This window comes from Papio anubis, chromosome 1 (genome assembly GCF_008728515.1).
Source record: "Papio anubis isolate 15944 chromosome 1, Panubis1.0, whole genome shotgun sequence".
NCBI lineage: Eukaryota > Metazoa > Chordata > Mammalia > Primates > Cercopithecidae > Papio > Papio anubis.
Genome location: NC_044976.1, coordinates 2,605,058 through 2,625,147, shown reverse-complemented (window position 1 = coordinate 2,625,147; position 20,090 = coordinate 2,605,058). Strand labels below are relative to the sequence as shown.

The 20,090-nt window shown below is 53.6% G+C and overlaps 1 protein-coding gene and 1 long non-coding RNA gene across 4 annotated transcripts in view; one reads left to right on the top strand and one right to left on the bottom strand.

Annotated features, from left to right (window-relative positions):
• TP73 (tumor protein p73) overlaps window positions 1-20,090 on the bottom strand; it is a 91,400-nt gene that overhangs the window by 67,620 nt on the left and 3,690 nt on the right. The window lies entirely within an intron of this gene.
• On the top strand, window positions 11,917-19,450 carry LOC103888144. Of its 2 annotated transcripts, none has more exons than XR_004182350.1 (5): window positions 11,917-12,068; window positions 13,267-13,657; window positions 15,359-15,511; window positions 17,043-18,093; window positions 19,019-19,450. It is a non-coding gene; the product is annotated as an uncharacterized LOC103888144 (long non-coding RNA). The 2 variants fall into 2 exon arrangements; XR_004182344.1 differs by having other exon boundaries at window positions 19,015-19,450.

Sequence of the window (20,090 nt, the reverse complement as noted above, 5' to 3'; positions counted from 1 at the left end):
GCTGTCACAGGGAAGTTCAGACCAGCACGGTGAGCACAGGAAGAAGACCCAAGGGACCGACTGCCAAGGACGGGGGGTGGGAGGTCCAGGGCTGGGACAGAGCGGAGCTTATGGCCAGAGTGGGTGTCTGAGTCGATACCTGTGTTCACAGGTGGTGAGAACAGCACTGCCCTCAGCAGGGCAGGTGACTGACGGGGCCGCAGCCGCCTTCACTGGAGCTGCCACAGCCTTGCTCTGCTCAGACACATCCCTGTCCCCTGCCCCCTCCAATCCTCCTCTCCCACCCCCTTACTACCCCAAGGATCACACCGGGGGTCACAGCCCTTGTGTGGCCAGTGGCCATGTTGGAAGTGCCTGTGTTGTCCTCCAGAATCTTCTTTCTCTCCCCGGACAAGCATTTTCGCTCCTCCAACCAAGCAAGGACGACCCTTCCCAAGCTGCTGTCCCCACCTGGCCACTCTCCTCTGGACACCCCTCGGCGGGGATGCTCCACTCTGAGATGTCCCCACCCTGCACAGACCCCTCACCCCTGGCTCTGGGCTTTTCTCTAAGGGGTCTGGGATGCGCCCACCGCACCCGTGGCCGTGTCTCCCTGCTGACCACTCCCCACCCTGCGGTCCGAGCGGACGTGCCCTTCCGGACAGCTGTCAACCCCCTGAACTTGCCACGCATCCCGCTGAGTCCCACCCTGACTCGATGCGCAACACTCGCTCCTGGAGTGCTCCCTTCCCGTTCTGGAGTCAGCTGCTCAGCCCTGTGACCTCCCCCGCGCGGCAGTGACGGGGTCCACCCGCCCCTCACTCCTTCCAGAGGCAGCCTCTATTCTTCCTCAGAGTGGCTGTCCGCTGGCCCTCAGGATTGCCTTTCTGATACTGCCGCCCAGCATCCCCTGAACCCTCACCCTGTGCCAAACCCTCCATATTTTCAAGCTCATTCAATCCTCAGAGGAACTCAGGAGGAGGTCTCCAGGTGTTCCCAGAGGCCCCGAGAGGGCGAGCAGTCTGCCCAGGGCTACACAGCTCAGAAGCGCCAAGACTGGCTTGGACTGGGCTCTGGTGAGCTCCACTTTCCCACCAGGCAGCCCATCCTCTGGAGGCCCCGGCTCCTGCAGGGCAGACAACAACCTAGCCTTTGACCCCAGCGTGAAGGGGGCTCCAGACGATGGCAGGGTTAGCCCAACAGCCGTCAAGGCCCTGGGCAGGGCTGTGATCTTGTAAGACTCACAAGCGAACGGAGGGGCGCTGGCCATGGTGGAGCTCGGCCAAGGGGCAGCCTGGGCAGCCCGTAGGTCAGGGAGAGGCGGGAACAGCAACCTGGGGCTGGACAGGGTACAGGGCCACCTAGGTCACATGGCTCGTAGCCTCCATGCTACTCCAGGTCTAAGGGGGCTGCCTCCTGCCGCACTCCCGGCTCTCATACCCCACGCCTCTCCAGGGACAGGCCCACTCCTGGCCATCCCTGAGGCAGTTCCAGCTGGAGCCCTGGAACCCCGAAACCTGGATAAGTGCCAGCCGACCTGTGCTCTCAGCCCAGCCCTGAGGGAGGCTGTGCAGCCAGACCCCACTCTGACCAACACGGCACCCACGAGGGATGGCTGTCAGGAAGCCTCACTTCTCAGGGCCCTTGCACCCCCATTTAAGAGACGCTGGTCTCCCTCAGACCTGCCAGACCTCCTCTCTCTCAGTACCCACGCGCTGGGGGAGACATTAAACGGAAGCTCTTTGCTTGGGCCGAGCCACCCGGCCCTGCCTGCTGTACTCTGTGCTTCCGCCTGGCACGGTGCTCCTTTTCACAGCCGCTTTTTCCCGCCTGGCACCACGGTGCTCCGCGCTGCAGCCCCAGCACCGCGCACAGTAGATGCTCTGCAGCCCCAGCACCATGGCCTGCGGTGCTCCGCTTTTCCCAGCCCAGCACCCGCATGGCACCGCGATTGCTCTGCGCACCCAGCCCAGCACCGCCTGGCGCGGTGCTCGGCTCTGCAGCCCCAGCGGCCTGGCACCGCGATTAGCTCCCGGCTCTGCAGCCCAGCGCCGCCTGGCACACGGTGCTCGCCTGCAGCCCAGCACCCGCCTGGCACCGCGGTGCTCGCTGCAGCCCAGCACCCAGCCACAGCACCACGGTGCTCTGCACTGCAGCCCCAGCACCCGCCTGGCACACGGTGCTCCTTTTCTGGCCCAGCACCGCGCGCAGTAGGTGCTCCATTGAAGAGCGATGACAGAATCAATGAGTTGGTTTGAGCTACTGGAGCCCAGCAGGTCAGGTCAGGACAGGACCAGGGTAACTGCTGAAGAAGCACCATGTGGGGTTAAACTACTTGACTTCCTCCTCATTCCTCCTCACTTTTCTTTTTCTTTTTCTTTTCTTTTTTTTGAGATAGCGTCTCGCTCTGTCCCCCAGGCTGGAGTACAATGGTACAATTTCAGCTCACTGCAACCTCCGCCCTCCGGGTTCAAATGATTCTCCTGACTCGGCCTCCCCAGTAGCTGGGATTATAGCTGGGCGCCATCATGCCCAGCTAATTTCTGTATTTTTAGTAGAAACAGGGTTTCACCATGTTGGCCAGGTTGCTCTCGATCTCCTGACCTCAGGTGATCCACCCACCTCGGCCTCCCAGAGTGCTAGGATTACCGATGTGAGCCACCACACCTGGCATTCTTCCCTGCTTCTAAGGGGCTCCTGTATATCCCCCACCTGGACATGGGGCTCTTGAGTAAGTTCAGTCTGCGGGACCCCAGGGAGATGACACCAGCATTCCAGAAGCCTGTGCCGGTGTGGTCCCCCTGGCCCCATCATCCCTGCCTTCAGGATGGGCAGAGAGATCCTCAGAGTGGAGTGAAACGCACCCAGAGCGACACAGCAAGCCAGGAAGAGCCCACGGTCTCGCCCCCGAGCCACATGTCCATCCAGGAGGCAGGCTGGAGTCTTTGCTAAGAGCCAAGGGAACAGGATCCAGAGGCCCTGGCCCCTCGGATATTCCCCCAAGACTTCAGGGAGGAGCCAGTCACTCAGTTTCCCTACCCACCGTCTCACCTCCAGCATCGCACTTGCACACACGGGCACGCGCACACACCTATTCACATATGCGCACATGTATGTGTCCATAGGCATTGCCACGTACACCCTCTGCCCTCCTCACAGCAGATGCCCACAAGCCCCTTCCCTGTCCTCCAGTTTGATGGGTCCCTGAGGATTCCCCAGCCTGGGAGTCCAGCCCTGGAAGCAGGACCCAGGCAGAAGGAACAGGACAAGCCCAGCCCCTTCCTGCCATCCAGGTCTGGGTCAGGCTTGGGAGCAGCTGCGTGAGTGCCAGGGAGGCCAGGGCATGGCTTGCTGTTGCTCGAGAGGCTCCAGGGCCACAAGAGAGTGAGGGGGCTGGGGAGAACTGGGAGGCTCTGGATCAGCTGTGTGAGGCTGAGGATGGCGGCCCCCAGCCGGGAAGCCCCTGGACGTGCCAGGCTGGGGCAGTCACTCTGCGCCTCCTTGGCAGGAAGTGGAAAGAGCTCCTGGCGGGTCCAAGGGGTGGAGGTGGCAGTACCAGAGCCACTTCTGCCCCCCAGCCCAGGGTCACACGAGGAGCCCTGATGTGCCACTTGGGGCAGATGGCTCCCCAGAGCTGTGGCTTGTCCCATCAGGAGAACCATGGGCAAGGCCTCCCAACCCTGGCCTGAACAGTACCGTTTCCTGGCTGCCTCCTGGGAGGCAGTAGGAAGGGGCTCTGTGCACCCCAGGGTGGGCCCCTGGAGCCAGTGCACCCACGGTGGCAAGGAGACTCCCCCCGACTCAGGCTGAGAGGAGGGCGAGCCAAGCCCAAGCCTACCTTGGCTGAGCCTGGGCCCCGAGGGTCGGTGGGGCCAGGTGGAAGTGGCCCTCGGCTGGCTCCTGGCTCCCGCAGGCGGGCAGTGGCGGCAGCGTCCCCGTCACCTAGGTGATGACATTGGAGCTGCGAAACTAGGCGGCAGCGTGGCTGGCCTGGAGCTGCAGGGCAGCTGGGGGCGGAGCATGGCCTGGAGCCCTGGGGCTGGAGATGGGCCTGCTGCTGCCCGCCACCCGGCATGCACGCGCCACCCTGCACCCCTGCTCCCCCCGACCCTCCTCAAGGCGACCGACAGGGCAGAGCTCAGGGCAGCCAGGACAGGGCTGTCTCCACCCAGCTTTGCACTGGTTTCTACTCCTCATTGTGGACACTTCCAAGCACACTCAGAACTAAAGGGAACGGCCCAGGAACGCATCCGCCCGTCCCCAGTTCTCGTCACTCTGACCTGCGGCTTTTTGTTTCCTGGGGCATTTCACAGCAAATTCCACCTGTGAGACCATCTCATCGGTAATACGCCAGTACATGCTTCCAGCAGGTAAGAACCTCTCTCAAAATATTAGGTAAAACCATGAAATGGCTGATAATCAACTGTTTTGGTCCTACCAACAACACACACACACACACACACACACACACACACACACACACGTGCAGCAAGTTCAGATAATTCAACATTATATGCAGCCATAATATCAAATTCTGAATCTTTAACGCTGGTCAGAGGATTTTGAGGAGCCCTGCCCCAATTCTGGAGAAAGGAATGTGTATCGCTGCCACTGTGCCACCTTCCTCCCCCGCCCACTGCAGCAGCACGGAGCGGACAGGACGAAAGGGACTTGGCCGACAGGATGAAGGTACGGATCTCAAGACGGAGAGATGACTCGGGATCTTCCAAATGGCCTGATGTAACCACTGTGTCCGTATAAGAGGGAGGAGCAAGGACAGGGAGGAGAGAAGGCGCCACGTTGCTGGCTTCAAAGATGGAGGAAGGGGCCAAAGGTGAGGGATGCAGGCGGCCTCTAAGCCTAGAGAAGGCAAGGAACAGGCTCTCCCCAGGGCCTCCAGAGGGAGTGCAGGCAGCTCCACCACACCTTGATCTCAGCCCAGCGAGCCTGACCTCAGGTATCTAAGCTCCAGAACCAAAAGAAGATAAACCTTGATTGCTATAAGCCACTAAGTGTGTGTAATTGGTCATAGCAGCCACAGGAGACTAATCAAATGCCACGAAACTCCAGCTTGGGAAACCTCTCTTGCAAGGATGTCCCCATTGCCTGGGGGCCCTGGAACAGGCCTAGAACCAAATTCCGTCTGAGCAGAAACCCTGCAGGTGCAGGCGGCTTTGCTGGGTCATGTGCACAGCTCACACCGCCCCGCCCAGGGACCAAGGGGCTGGCGTCTCTTGTTGGCACAGTCCCGAGGGATGCCTGGTGCTTTTCTCCGCTTTCTGGGCAGGCAGGGGAGGACCTGCATCTGTGCCCCCCACACAGCAGGAACACAGCAGGTTGTGCGCTTGGGAAAGTGGCTCTCAGATCAGTGGCTGTTCCAGGTGAAGTGGCAGCGTGGCAGCTGAGGCTCCCCGACTCCCACTGCCCTGGGGGACACGTGCTGAATGCGGGCACATTGCTGCGGAGCGGTGTGTCTGTGTGTAGTGTGTGCATCCGTGAGATACAGCACAACGGGGGATGTATGAGTCATGGAAAGTCAGTGCATTTCTGCCTACGTGCTGCACGGATGTGTGTGTGACCGCTACTCATGGGTGTTGGCTCCCGTTGGGGAGATGGCCCCTCATTGCAGCCAGGTGACTCACTGGGAAGTGTGTTCATGGTTCATTCTCAAGTGCACCAATCTGGGTTCCTCGGCTGCGGTGACTTCCTAGCACGCACCCCTCCTCCCCCACCCCCAGTTCATAGGAAAGTGAGGGGAAAGACCCACATCCAGCGAGGTTGGTGCCTGGCTCCTCTCAACATCCTTGTTGGGGACAGAAGGTGGGTGGGTGACAGGAGGAGTGATAGCAGCTGGACCCTGCCCACAGCCACGGCCAAGTCTGTTCCCTGGTCTGAAGAGCAACTAACACAGAGTGACAGTGGCCATGGGCTCTGGGGGGACACTCAAGGGGGAGTTCAAGGAGAATTTTTGCACACCTGTGCACCGTAACACAAGGGTCGAAAAGCTATTCCCTAACTCTCCTACCCTATTTTAAGCTGGGTGGTCCAGATGTGAACTACAGGGCAAGCCCTTGTTTATTTCTCTCTCTGTCTCTCTCTTTTTTTTTTTTTTTTGAGACAGTCTCACTCAGTCACCAGGCTGGAGTGCAGTGGCGCGATCTCGGCTCACGGCAACCTCTGCCTCCAAGCTTCAATGATTCTTCAGTGATTCTCCTGCCTCAGCCTCCCGAGTAGCTGGGAATACCAGCATGCACCACCACGCCTGGCTAATTCTTTGTATTTTTAGTAGAGACGGGGTTTCACCATTTGGGCCAGGATGGTCTCGATCATCTGACCTCATGATCCGCCCGACTCGGCCTCCCAAAGTGCTGGGATTACAGGTGTGAGCCATCGTGCCCAGCCGCCCTTGTTTATTCCTATCAGGCAAGAGCTGGAGAGGGGACTGTGCAGATGTGAGCACTGTCTGTTTTCCACAGCTGCTGTAACCAGTGACCACACAGTGAGCAGCACAGAACGAGACAAATTTACACTCTTACAGTTCTGTAGGTCAGAGTCCGAGATGGGTCCCAGGGAGCTAAAACCAAGCTGTGGGTGGCTGCATCTGGAGACCCTGGGAGAATACATTTTCCTTTCCCCTCTTCCTGTCTTTGGGGGGCCCTAGGAGAATCCCTACTTCCCCGTCTTCTCCCGGTTCTGGAGGCCCTGGGACAATCCCTACCTCCCCATCCCCTCTGGCTTCAGGAGGCTGCTGGCATTCCTTGGTACGTGACCCTTTCCTCCATCTCTGAAATGCATCCCTCCAACCTCTGCCTCCATCATCAGCTCCTTCTCTGACCCCTCTTGTGGGGCCCCCTGATGCCACTGGACCCACCTGGATCCTGCCGGATGGGCTCCCCATCTCAACATAGCTGAATCACAGTCCCCTTTGCCGTGGGAAATAACATGGGCGGTTCAAGGGACAGGATCAATCTCAGAATGTCCCTCATTGGGAAGATAGATCAGGACCAATCTGCACTCCAGCCCGGGTGACAGAGCAAGACTCCGTCTCAAAAAAAAAAAAAAGAAAAAAAGAAAAACATGTTTTCTGAGCCCTCTGTTTGGGGGTCAGTCTCAAAGCTGCCCCAGGAGAGACACCCACACGGGACCGAGCTGCGTCTGCTCAGATGGGCACCATCCCTACCACCAATGCTTACCCATTTCTGAGCTGGGGCTTCTGGGACAGTCTGTTCCTGCTCAGTGAGACACACAGGACAGACCTCTCTGAGGTCAAAGGGCACCGTAGCCCGAAGCCAAGGCCAGGGAGGTGGGCAGGTGGTGGCGGGGAGGGAGCCAGCAGAGGGGCCATTAAAAGTCCCCTGCCCACGTACCCACCTTCACCGTCAGACCCCTTCCTTTCTCCCCACAACTCTTCAGTATTTGCCAGCAGCCGCCTGTATGCAACAATGAGTTCTTGAGGGCATGCACAGAAGTGAAACTGTCACTGTGACCCGTAAGCTATGCCCCACCCAACACACAGCTTACTCTGCACCAGGCACCATTTAAGATTTTACATTCGTCAGTGTGGGAGACACAGCCAGACCCTGTCTCAAAAAGTAAGAAACAACAAAAAATAACTGGATGTGGTGGTGTGCGCCTGTGGTCATAGCTACTCAGGACACAGGCAAGAGGATGGTGGCCTGAGCCCAGCAGTTGGAGGCTGTGGTGGTCAGCCGTGACTGCACCGCTGCACACCAGCCGAGGCTGCAGACGCAGATTCTGTGTCTTTTTTTTTGAGATGGAGTTTTGCTCTTGTTGCCCAGGCTGGAGTGCAATGGCACGATCTCGGCCCACTGCAACCTCTGCCTCCTGGGTTCAAGTGATTCTCCTGCTTCAGCCTCCCAAGCAGCTGGGATTATAGGCATCTGCCACCACACCCAGCTAATTTTTATATTTTTAGTAGAGACGGAGTTTCACTATATGTTGGCCAGGTTGGTCTCGAACCCTTGACCTGGTGATCCCACGTGCCTTGGCCTCCCAAAGTGCTGGGATTACAGGTGTGAGAGCCCTGCGCCTGGTGATTCTGTCTCTTTAAAAAAAAAAAAGGCGAGGCCTTTGGTGAAACAAGCCTGTAATCCCAGCACTTTGGGAGGCGAGGCCAGTGGGATCACGCGAGGTCAGGAGGTCAGACCATCCTGGCTAGCCTGCAGATTGAAACCCATCTCTACTAAAATAAAAACTAGCGGTGTGATTGGCGGTAGTCAACCACTCGGAGGCTGAGACAGGAAGAATGAAGCGTGAACCGGGGCGGAGCTTGCGAGTGAGCTGGGGATCCGACCACTGCACTCCAGCCTGGGCGTGACGAGACTCGTCTCAAAAGGCAGGCATGGTGGTTCCACCTGTAGTCCAGCCACTCAGAGCTGAGCAGGAGAATTGCTTGACCTGGGAGGTGGAGGTTTCAGTGAGCGAAATCCACCCGCCACTCAGCCCTGGTGGCGAGTGAGACTCTGTCTAAAAAGAGGCCAGGCGGTGGTCCGCGCCCTGTAATCCCCAGCACTTTGGGAGGCTGAGGTGGGTGGATCGAGGAGTCAGGAGATCAAGGCCATCCCACAGCTAGCACAGTGAAACCCCGTCTCTACTAAAATACAAAAACTAGCGAGGTGAGGTGGTGGGCACCTGTAGTCCCAGCTGCACAGGGAGGCTGAGGCAGGAAGAATAAAGCGTGAGCCGGGGCCGGAACTTGCAGTGAGCCAAGATCCGCCACTGCACTCCACCTAGGCGACAGGCGAGACTCCGTCTCAAAAAAAAAAAAAAAAGAAGAGACAAACCCAAAGGATCCAAAGGATCAGGGATCAGAAAGTTACATGAAACTTCAGAATATGAATGATTTACATAATCCACTCATATCAAGTCCTTCTGGTTTTAAAGTTCTGTTTTGCATAAGTCTTATGCGGCTTCATGGCCAAGAATAGACTCTTCCTGTTATTCTAATACTTTCAAATATCAGTCAGCCAGCGGAACATTAGACATGGCATTCTGGTTACAATGGCCTCAATCTTGTGATTATTATTTTGCTATTTTTATCAGAATTCATCATTTTCATATTAATCAGTTAGCATCCTGTTTACCAATACCTGGAGTGTTTTAATTTGCAGCTTCCTTCTAAAGCTTGGGGGACTTTCACAACTTCGACTGTCCTCCTCATTACTGCCAAATAATTAGTCAAGGAGCTGTCCTGATCCAAAATTAAGAACCAGAAGCAAGCTGGAGCCTCACTCCAGAAAAACATGACGGGGAGACTTCGTGCCAATCAGCAGAAGGGGACTGGTTGGCGGTGGTCATGATGGCAGCTGGCAAAGACTGTGATAGGAAGGAGGCATGCAGAATGGTGAGCATGGTAGACCGCAGCTCATTAACTAGCTCCAGGGTTTGCATCTCTCCTGTTTAACTGACAAGCCAACTGGAGCCTCTAGCCTGTAATTTCTGGTGACTCCACCCCTGCGTGCGCCTGGGTTCTGGCAAGGACCTGAGGGCGGTGGGGTTGCCCTACCAGCTTCATCTGACTGCACCTTATCTGGGTCATTGGATTCACAGGAATCACCTGCCTCCTAAAGAGGCGCCTGGCTTTCCCTTCATTAGCCTGACTGCATCCTGGCAAGAGTGGCTGGAGTTTTGTGCAGAAGACAGACCCCTCTCTTTGGCCCAATAGGAGCCTCCGCAGACTCAGCAGCAACCCCTGTTCCCCAACCGTCTCACAGTCAGGAGGACACACTGAACAGGCTGCTCCTGTCCCCAAGTGGCAAGTCCCGGGGTCAAGGCCCAGTGGGCACCAGCCAAGAGTGGACCCTGAGGCCAGGAGGGCCATGGAGAAAGCTGCAGGTCTGGCTTACGTGTTCAGGCTGGTGGAGAAAATGGAGCAGGAGTCATTGCTAAGATCACAGGAAATGTGGTGCAGTGGGCAGGCAGGAGCTTCCCTGCTCCCTTTCCAAAGGACAGTGAAACATGGCTCCTGCAGGAGGGGCAGCCTGCCCCCTCAGCCCAGGCTACAGGTGCCATCCCACCCTGCCTGACACCTCGGGCAAGCCCAGGCAGTAGAGCCCCCACCCCCTCCTCACAGGCGCCCTGAGCCACGGGGGAGCCTGGCAGCTGGTACTGGGCAGGGAAACAGGTGGGTCCTTCACCAGCCAGTCTGGCAGCCCTGGCAGAAGTGGGATACACCCTGGGCTGGTGGAGCCCTGCTGGCTCAGGCCCCGCATCTGGGTGATGGGAGGTGAGGTCGCAATGCCCAGGTGCTGTGCCGGGCTGGCAGCAGGGCAGGGGCTGCCAGCCTCACCTGGGCACCTTGTCAAGTCTGCCAGTGCCACCCATTGGGGAGTTCTCAGGTCATCACGGGCTCCGTCGAGGCTCTGGCCGAGTGGGGACACAGCCAGTGGCCTCCCCAGAGAGCCCGTGGCATGGAGGCAGGTGGGCGGCCATTGACTGGGGTCAGGACGCTACCACTACCCCAAAATCTGGCATGGGTGGCATCTGAGAAACCAGGGAAAGCAGAGATAAGTTTCTCTTACAAAACTTCATTTTCTCTGAGAACCCTCAGAGAGGCTGGAAGAGAGCAGCCCATATTGTCCTCACACCAGGGGCAGCCTCCTGCACTCCCCAGCCAGGTCTGTCCTGAGGCCTTGCGGGGAGCTGATTCCATCTCCAAGGCCTATAGGGGCCCCTAGAGGCCACTTGGCGGCGTCCCCTCCACAGCCCTGAGCACCTGCGTTGATCCAGGACACCACCACACCACCCAAAACATGGCTGGAGGGGCAGAATGTCTGCCGCATTAAACATGCCTTGGGCATGTCAGTGTTACACGAGAACTGCAGACACAGGGTGGCTGCCTTGGCTGCTGTCTGGGAGAGAAATGAAAGACATTTCCAGTCATAAAGGTGCTGTAGCCGGGAGGAGGCGGCTCCAGGCGCTCTGATCACCTGAGCGCTGTGTCCGCGCCAGGCGAGCACCTTCGTTCACCAGGCAGCTCCCCTGCTGCAGCTGGTCCACACCAGCCTGCAGCAGCCCCTGTATCTTCCTGCGGCTCCGGGATTGGCACAGATGCCTCTGCCATCGGCCCTTCCCCAGTTTGTAACCGTGTGAGGACTTTCCCATTTTGTGGACATATCATTAAAATGGGTTTCTCCTGTTAATCTGTCTGATGTCACTTTTCCTCCCCTGCAGCTTGGTGACATGAAAGGATCTCGTGGCTGGCCTTACTCCCTGTGGATGCCACAGCTGCAGGATACTGGTGCTAACAGAAGCCAGTGAAGGAAGAATTCCCCTGCTCCAGCAGGTGCCTGGTCTCCACCTTCAGGGGGCTGCTCAAGAAGCTGACCAATTTAAAGACATGGGAGGAAACATGGAGTGTGAACTAGTTCTTTTTTTTTTTTTTTTTTTTTTTTTTGAGACAGGGTCTCCTCTGTTACAGGCTGGAAGTGCAGTGGTGCAATCATAGTTCATAGCCTCGACTCCTCCAGCCTCACAGAGTAGCTGGGAGGCAGTGACACCACCACCCAGCTAATTAAAAAAAAAAAAAATATATATATATATATATATATACACACACACACACACACACACTGAGTGTGGGTGTGTATATAATACATATATGTATTATGTTTATATATATATATAAAATGTGTGTGTGTATTTATACTTTGTTGCTCAGGCTGGAGTATAGTGGTGCGATCTCAGCTCACTGCGGCATGAATCTCCCTGGGCTCACAGAGCTTGCAGTGAGCTGAGATCCGGCCACTGCACTCCAGCCTGGGTGACACAGCAAGACTCCGTCTCAAAAAAAAAAAAAAAAAAAGAAAAAATTATACACCACAGGAATAACCAAACTTCCTCATCAGTTACATTATAGTGATCTCATCATATCTTTAGCCAAGGCCATTTTAAGTCTTTCTGTCATACACAGTTAATTGTTTCGCTCTGATGGTTTCCTGAAAGCTTTTGCAAGCAACTGTAATCCTAAAGTCTCGTGTCTTCAAGAAGATTTCATGGGGAAGACTTTGACCAGTACAGGTTTCTGATACATTAAGATCACACCACTGCATGGCAAGAATTTCCAGAACGTAAGTGAAGAAACTACTTATAGCTTACAGCATTCCGGTACATTATACTTTTGTAAGCAAAATTGAAACAATGACTTTTCTCCCTACCTGATCTCTCTAGAATTTGGAAACTATTAGCAATTTTGTTGTTATGGCCATAGAGTTATTTGCTTAAGTTCAGTATGAATCTGCTCCCTTGTAATAGGAAACAATTGGAAATATTGGTTAGCTTACCAAGTGTTTGACCGGAATATCATATTTGAGAGTGATGTGCATAAAATCAGATGTGAGTAGCTTTAAGGAACTAAGGTTGACTTTATGGAGCCAATGAAACCTCTTGGAGGAAAACAAAACTGCCCTTGTACCTGAATTAAAGGGCTTCTGTGGCCTCACAGGTCGAGGAAAGACTGTCCTTTTTTGGCAGTATTTCTCAAGAATATGTCGGGAACCTTGAGAAAGAGGAATCCACCCAAATCTATAGGTATTCCAGGTAAAGTCTGATATCACGTCCTTGGCTTGACTTCTTAGCTTCAAGAGGCTTTTGAAAGCCTGACCTGAGATTTCTTATTAAAAGTTCCAGCAGCCGGGCGCGGTGGCTCATGCCTGTGATCCCAGCACTTTGGGAGGCCGAGGCGGGTGGATCACGAGGTCAGGAGATTGAGACCATCCTGGCTAACATGGTGAAACATGGTGAAACCCCGTCTCTACTAAAAATGCAAAAAATTAGCCGGGTGTGGTGGTGGGCGCCTGTAGTCCCAGCTACTTGGGAGGAAAATGGCGTGAACCCGGGAGGTGGAGCTTGCAGTGAGCCGAGATCGCACCACTGCACTCCAGCCTGGGTGAAACAGCGAGACTTCCGTCTCAAAAAAAAAAGAGAGACAAACAAAAGGATCCAAAAGATCCAAAGGATCCGGGGGCAGAGAGTTATGAAACTTCAGAATAGGAATGATTTACATAATCTCACTCATATCAAGTCCTTCTGGTTTTAAAGTCCTATTTTGCATAAATCTTGTACACTTCATGGCCAAGAATAGACTCTTCCTGTTATTCTAATACTTTCAAATATCAGATCAACCAGCGGAACATTAGACAACATTCTTGGAGTTCTATTGGCCTCAATCTTACAACGGTGTATTTTGCTATTTTTATCAGAATTCATCATTTTCATATTAATCCAGTTAGCATCCTGTTTACCAATACCTCGTGTTTTAATTTGCAGCTTCCTTCTAAAAGCTTGGGGGGACTTTCACAACTCGACTGTCCTCCCTCATTACTGCCAAATAATTAGTCAAGGAGCTGTCCCTGATCAAAAATTAAGAACCCAGAAGCAAGCTGGAGCCTCACTCCAGAAGAAAACATGACAGGAGACTCGTGCAATCATGAGGGGACTGGTTGGTGGTCATGATGGCAGCTGGCAAAGACTGTGATAGCAGGAAGGAGAGACATGCACCGAATCGTGAACATGGTAGACCGCAGCTCATTAACTAGCTCGGAGTTTGCATCTCCTGTTTAACTGACAATAACTGCAGAGCCTCTCGCCTGTAATTTGCGGGCTGACTCCACCCTGCATTGCGCACGGTGCAAACGGCAAGGACCACAAAGAGAGGACGGTGAGTTGCCCTACCCGCTAAATCGTGCACCTTATCTGGGTCATTGGATTCACAGGAATCACCTGCCTCTAAAGAGGGCGCACAACTTCCCTTTGTAGCCTGACTGCATCTGGCAAGAGTGGCTGGGTTTTGTGCAGAAGACAGACCCCTCTCTTTGGCCCAGCCAAGGCCTCCCGCAGACTCAACAACCCCTGTTCCCCAACCGTCTCACAGTCAGGGAGGACCCACACTGGAGCAAGGCTGCTCCCCTGTCCCCCAAACAACCAGGTCCCGGTCCGGCCAGTGGGCACCAGCCAGGTGGACCCTGAGGCCAGGAGGCCGTGGAAGAGAAAGCTGCAGGTCTGGCTTACGTGTTCAGGCTGGTGGAGAAAATGGAGCCAGGAAGTCATTGCTAAGATCACAGGAAATGGTGCAGTACAGGCGAGCGGGAGCTTCCCTGCCCTTTCCAAAGGACCCAGTGAAACATGGCACTTCTCCTGCAGGAGGGGCAGCCTGCCCCCTCAGCCCAGGCTTCCCCAGGTGCCATCCCCACCCTGCCTGACACCTCGGAGCAGCGGGCGAGCTATTAGAGCCCCCACCCCTCCTCACAGGCGCCCTGAGCCACGGGGGGCCTGGCAGCTGGTACTGGGCAGGGAAACAGGTGGGTCCTTCCTGTCCAGTGCAGCGCCCCTGGCAGGGGGATACACCCTGGGCTGGGTGGGAGCCCTGCTGGCTCAGGCCCGCATCTGGGCTGATAGGAGGGTAGGAGTCGCAATGCCCAGGTGCCTGTGCCCGGGCTGGCAGGGCAGAGGGGCTGCACCAGCCTCACCTGGGCACCTCAAGTCTGCCAGTGCCACCCATTGGGGGTTCTCAGGTCCCACAGGCAGCTCAAATCGAGCTCACAGTGGGGACACAGCAGTGGCCTCCCCAGAGAGCCCGTGGCATGGAGGCAGGTGGGCCGGCCACTGACTGGGGTCAGGACATACCACTACCCCAAAATGTGGCATGGTGGCATCTGAGAAACCAGGGAAAGCAGAGATAAGTTTCTCTTACAAAAGAAAACTTCATTTTTCTCTGAGAACCCTCAGAGAGGCTGGAAGAGGCAGCCCCATATTGTCCTCACACCAGGGACGCCTCCCTGCACTCCCCAGCCAGGTCTGTCCTGAGGCCTTGCGGGGAGCTGATTCCATCTCCAAGGCCTGTAGAGGCCCATTGAGGCCCCCTTGTGAAGTCCCCTCCACAGCCCTGACACCTGTGTTGGGGCTCAGGACACACCACACCACCCCAAAACATGGCTGGAGGGGGCAGAATGTGCCACCCCAAACATGCCTTGGGCATATCGATTATTTTGAGAAACTGCAGACACAGGGGTGGCTCTGCCCAGCTGCCCGTCTGGGAGAGAAATGAAAGACATTTCCAGTCATAAAGGTCGCTATGTCGGGAGGAGAGCGGCTCCAGGCAACTCTGATCACCTGAGAGATGCATGTCCACATGACGAGCACCTTCATTCACCAGGCAACTCCCCTGCTACAGCTGGTCCACACCAGCCTGCAGCAGCCCCACGCCCCTGTATCTTCCTGCAGCTCAGGATGACACAGATGCCTCTGCCATCTGGCCCCTTCCCCCAGTTTCATCTTCGTGTGGGACTCCCATTTGTGGACATATCATTAAAATGGGTTTTCTCCTGTTAATCTGTCTGATGTCACTTTTCCTCCCCTGCAGCTTGGTGACATGAAAGGATCTCCGTGGCTGGCCTTACTCCCTGTGGATGCCACAGCTGCAGGATACCGGTGCCCCAACAGAAGCCAGTGAAGGAAGAATTCCTGCTCCAGCAGGTGCCTGGTCTCCACCTTCAGGGGCTGCTCAAGGAGAGCGGTAATTTGGGGCAGCAGGAGGAAACATGGGTGTGAACTAGTTCTTTTTTTTTTTTTTTTTTTTTGAGACAGGGTCTCACTCTGTTACCCAGGCTAGAGTGCAGTGGTACAATCATAGTTCATCGCAGCCTCGACTCAACCTCCTGAGTAGCTGGGAGACAGGCGAGCACCACCACACCCAGCTAATTAAAAAAAAACAAAACAAAACAAAAAAATATATATATATATACACACACACACACACACACACACACATAGAGTGTGTGTGTGTATATAATACATAGATGTATTATGTGTGTATATATATATATATAAAAAATGTGTGTGTGTATTTACCCTTTGTTGTTGCTCAGGCTGGAGTATAGTGGTGCGATCTCAGCTCACTGTGGCATGAATCTCCCTGGGCTCAAGGGATCCTCCTATCTCAGCTTCCTGAGTGGCTGAGATTACAGGCATGCGCCACCATGCCTGGCTAATTTTTGTAGTTTTTGTAGAGACAGGACTTTACCATGTTGCCCAGGCTGGTCTCGAACTCCTGGGCTCAAGCCATCTGCTGGCGTCGGCCTCTCAAAGGGCTGGAATTACAGGCGTGACCCATCGCGCCCGGCCAGATCTAAGATTATTTTAAACTATCTAACTTTCTGCATTTCTCTTTGAATATTTCATTGTTACTTTGATTACATGAGAATTAAATATTATTTCATGATGACCTGGGATTCCATTTAATCAAGTGCTTTAAACCTTTTGACATTTTGACAACTTTCCAAAATCACACTCTAAATTAAGTCTTTTTGACCCCGAATTAACGTTTGGGATTTCCCTGGAATATCTCAAAAGGATTCTTTTCTCTCCTTATAAAAAGATAGATTATTTTGCCAATGTTAAAGGGAAAATTTTGTTAAATAAAATAAAAAGATATTAAATAAATTGGGCTTATTTGATCAACTAAATTTGCATAGGAGCACTGTAAAATATGAGGGGATGATTAAGCTTCTCTGAGTGAGCCACTTTGGGAGGCCAAGGTGGGTGGATCCTGTAAGGTCAGGAGTTCAAGACCAGCCTGGTCAACATATCAAAACCCTGTCTCTACTTAAAAAAATAATAAAAATACAAACATTAGCTGGCCGTGGTGGTGCGTGCCTGTAACCCCAGCTACTCAGGAGGTTGAGGCAGGAGAATCACTTAAACCCGGGAGGCAGAGGTTGCAGTGAGCCGAGATCGTGCCACTACACTCTAGCCTTGAGCGACAGAGTGAAACTCCATCTCAGTAGTAATAATAATAATAATCTTACTGAGATTATTTTTAGTAGAAAGAGAGGTGATGTAGAGAGAACATATATTTCAGTAGAAAGCCATAGTGTGTGCCCCATATTAGATTCTCATCCTGTTTAATTTCTTTGGGGTTTTGTTATCTATTGATGTCTATAAACTGGACTGGTTCCTGATGTTTCTAGTTTCCTTCAGTATCTTGCTGCAACTCTCCAAATTAACACTTTCAATTTTCTCCCACCCTTCTTATTGGAATCATGAAGAACAAAACTGCCCTTTGCCCAGAAATCCTGCAAACTGAAGCTGGATGACTTGAAATAAACATCAGTGAGATAAGCACGAAGCCCAGGTGTGAAGGGTCCTCATGCCTGTTGCTGTGTGGGCCTCCCAGACATCACCAGAGACCAAACCGCAGAGGACGCTCGGAGCCCAGGATCTACAAACCGGCCCTGCCACAGCCTCCACACCCAGAAACGAGTTTTTAGTCAGCTCCAATGATTAGCATTTTTTTTCTTTTGTGTTTAAGAAATGCCTCTTCAAAGCATTACAAGACAACACACCAACCCAGTTTCTATACCATGGAGCTGCTTGGGGAAGTTTCAGACTAGGAAACAATGGGACTCTGGACACATCACCCCAAAATATGACTGTAAGAGACCAGAATATGCCACACCAAAATGTGACTGTAGGAGACCAGAATATGTCACCCCAAAATATGACTGTAGGAAACCAGAATATGCCACCCCAAAAAATGACTGTAGGAGACCAGAATATGCCACCCCAAAATATGACTGTAGGAGACCAGAATACGTCACCCCAAAATATGACTGTAAGAGACCAGAATATGCCACACCGAAATGTGACTGTAGGAGACCAGAATACGTCACCCCAAAATATGACTGTAGGAAACCAGAATATGCCACCCCAAAATATGCCATGTTGACATGTTGATTACTTTGAGCTAAAAGAAACTGAGAACCAGCCAACAGAGAAAAGCTCAACTCCCTAAAATAAAGTGTAAAACTCTCTTTTCTAAAGGAAATTGACATCTATAAAGGACATTTTCGTTAGTAATGATATGTGCGCCAGGAAGAGAGCCGCGCCAGGACACATTTTCTCACCAAAAGACTGATAGCTTCACCACGAGGCAGCCTTTATACCCAGATGTTTCCTCCCTCACCCTCTCCTCGTTTGTCTCCACCGCTCCCCAGAAGCCCAGGCCCCCTTTCCTTTCTGTCGCTGAGGACGGACATCTGCACTGCTCCCATCTGGCTACTGCTGAGTCTCCTGTTTTTATGGCACTTCCAGGCATAGGTACAGCCTTAAAACTGTTGTCTCTTGTGTGTCTGTCTTTTGTCAATCGTTTATTGGCAGTCTAAGAATCCAGTTGGGAAGAGGGAGGCAACTTTCCCCTCTCCACAGCTTGCTCTTTGGGGAACCTGATTCCGGCCACTGTCCATCTAGTGTCCCCCATGTCCCCTCCATGGTCCCTGCTCCATGAGACTTGCCTTCTGTGCCCTCACTCTGGCCCCAGCAAGGCCCTTCCTGCCATCTGGTCTCTCCAGGCCTCATTGGAGGTCACCACTGGGACGGCGTCTCCTCTCTGTCCCAACTCCCTGAGAGGTGCCTCTCCAGACCCTTCAGTGCAGGCCGATGCCCCCTGACCCTCTGTAGTACCCACGGCCAGGTCCAGGGCTGGGGCCCAGGTCTCACCTCTCCTGGTGGGGCTTCTTGTTCAGTATGTGTCTGGTTTCTCTCCCTAACTGGGGGCTATATGGCCCAAGCAGTTCCCTGCCCAAGCAGGTAGAGGAGCTGCTGGAGTGCGTGGAACGGCCTGTTTTCCAGGATGCAGAGGCTGTGGAGGAGGCGCCAGGCAGGAGGTGCTGGGGGAGAGGGGGGCTGCCCATCTTCGGCTGTGCCCAACCCTGACCTTCAGTGTCCGGGTTCCTGATCCTCTTCCTAAAAAGACGGGCGTGGCTTAGACCTGGCTTCTTCCCTATTTGCACCACGGCCCCTCTGGCAGCCTGGGGAATCTCAGACGCCTTGTCTGGGAGAATGTTTTAAATACATGAAACAAAATACACAGGATGGCGAGTTACTGAAATTCAGCCGCTCTAGTGGGTTGGATGCAGCCTCCTGGAACGAGCCTCAGAATGTGATGTTATTTGAAATCAGGGTCTTTGCAGACGCCACTTAGGTAAAAGTCTCAAGATAAGATCATTCTGCATTTTCCAGGTAGGCCCCCGATCCAAGGACAGGTGTCCATCTAAGGGACAGAAATGGAGAGACATACAGGGACACAGAGGAGAAGGCCATGAGAAGACAGTGGCAGAGACTGGATGGTACATCTGCATGCCCGGGAACCACAGGATGGCCGGCAGCCCCCCAGATCCTAGGAGGGAGGCAGCCCCCTCTCAAAGCCTCCGAGGGAACCCGACCCAACCCCCACCTGGCTTCAGATTTCCTGCCTCCACAACTGTGAGACAAACACTCTCCATTGTTTCCAGCCACTTACTTTGTGGTCATTTGTAACGGCAGCCTGAGAAAACTAAAAAAGTGACCCTAATATTTAAAAAGCAAAATTGGGAGGTGATTGTATGTGTTTCTTTGTTCATACATTAAGTCATAAGCCTGAGAGCAGATCTAATCACCGCCGTAATTGTAACTGAGCAACAAGCACGAACCACTTTTTAAGGTGCTGCAGCAGTCACCGGACACCGTGAAAATATCAATGGTTCCTGCTGGTGAGGTCACAGGTACTGCTATGACTAGTTTGCTGACTACATTCAAAACTGGAGGAAATGCTGAAATTTGAAGTTAATACAAGGTGCCGTTTTTCCCCATCCAGGCTCACAGCACCTTGGACTCTCTACCCCTGGCTTGGATGGTCTGGAAGGGCCCTTCTGGGATGAATGTTCCACGGTTCTAGGTGTCTGGGGGACGTGTCTTGTATTTGCAGTGGGCCTGAGCCAATGGCAGACTCAGGTGAACGATGGTTTGGCAGCCCCAGGCCCAGCTTCATGGTCATAGCTGGAGTCCTCACTCCCATACTTTGCAGCTGTGTGACCTTGTGCAAGTAGAATAGCCAGTTGAAGCCTCAGTTTCCTCATCTGTAAATGGGCATAATTATAGTATAACCTCAACGGGCTATTGTGGGGATTACAGGGAAAAAATGTAAACGTTTTAGCTACGTACCAGCTCACAGCCACCATGGGCTAAATGTGAGTTATTATAGACATTCAAAAACAAGAGTTGGGCTGGATTATCATTTTCTTCTTTGGGTCTCTGATGTGCAGCTTGTCCAGGAAAAG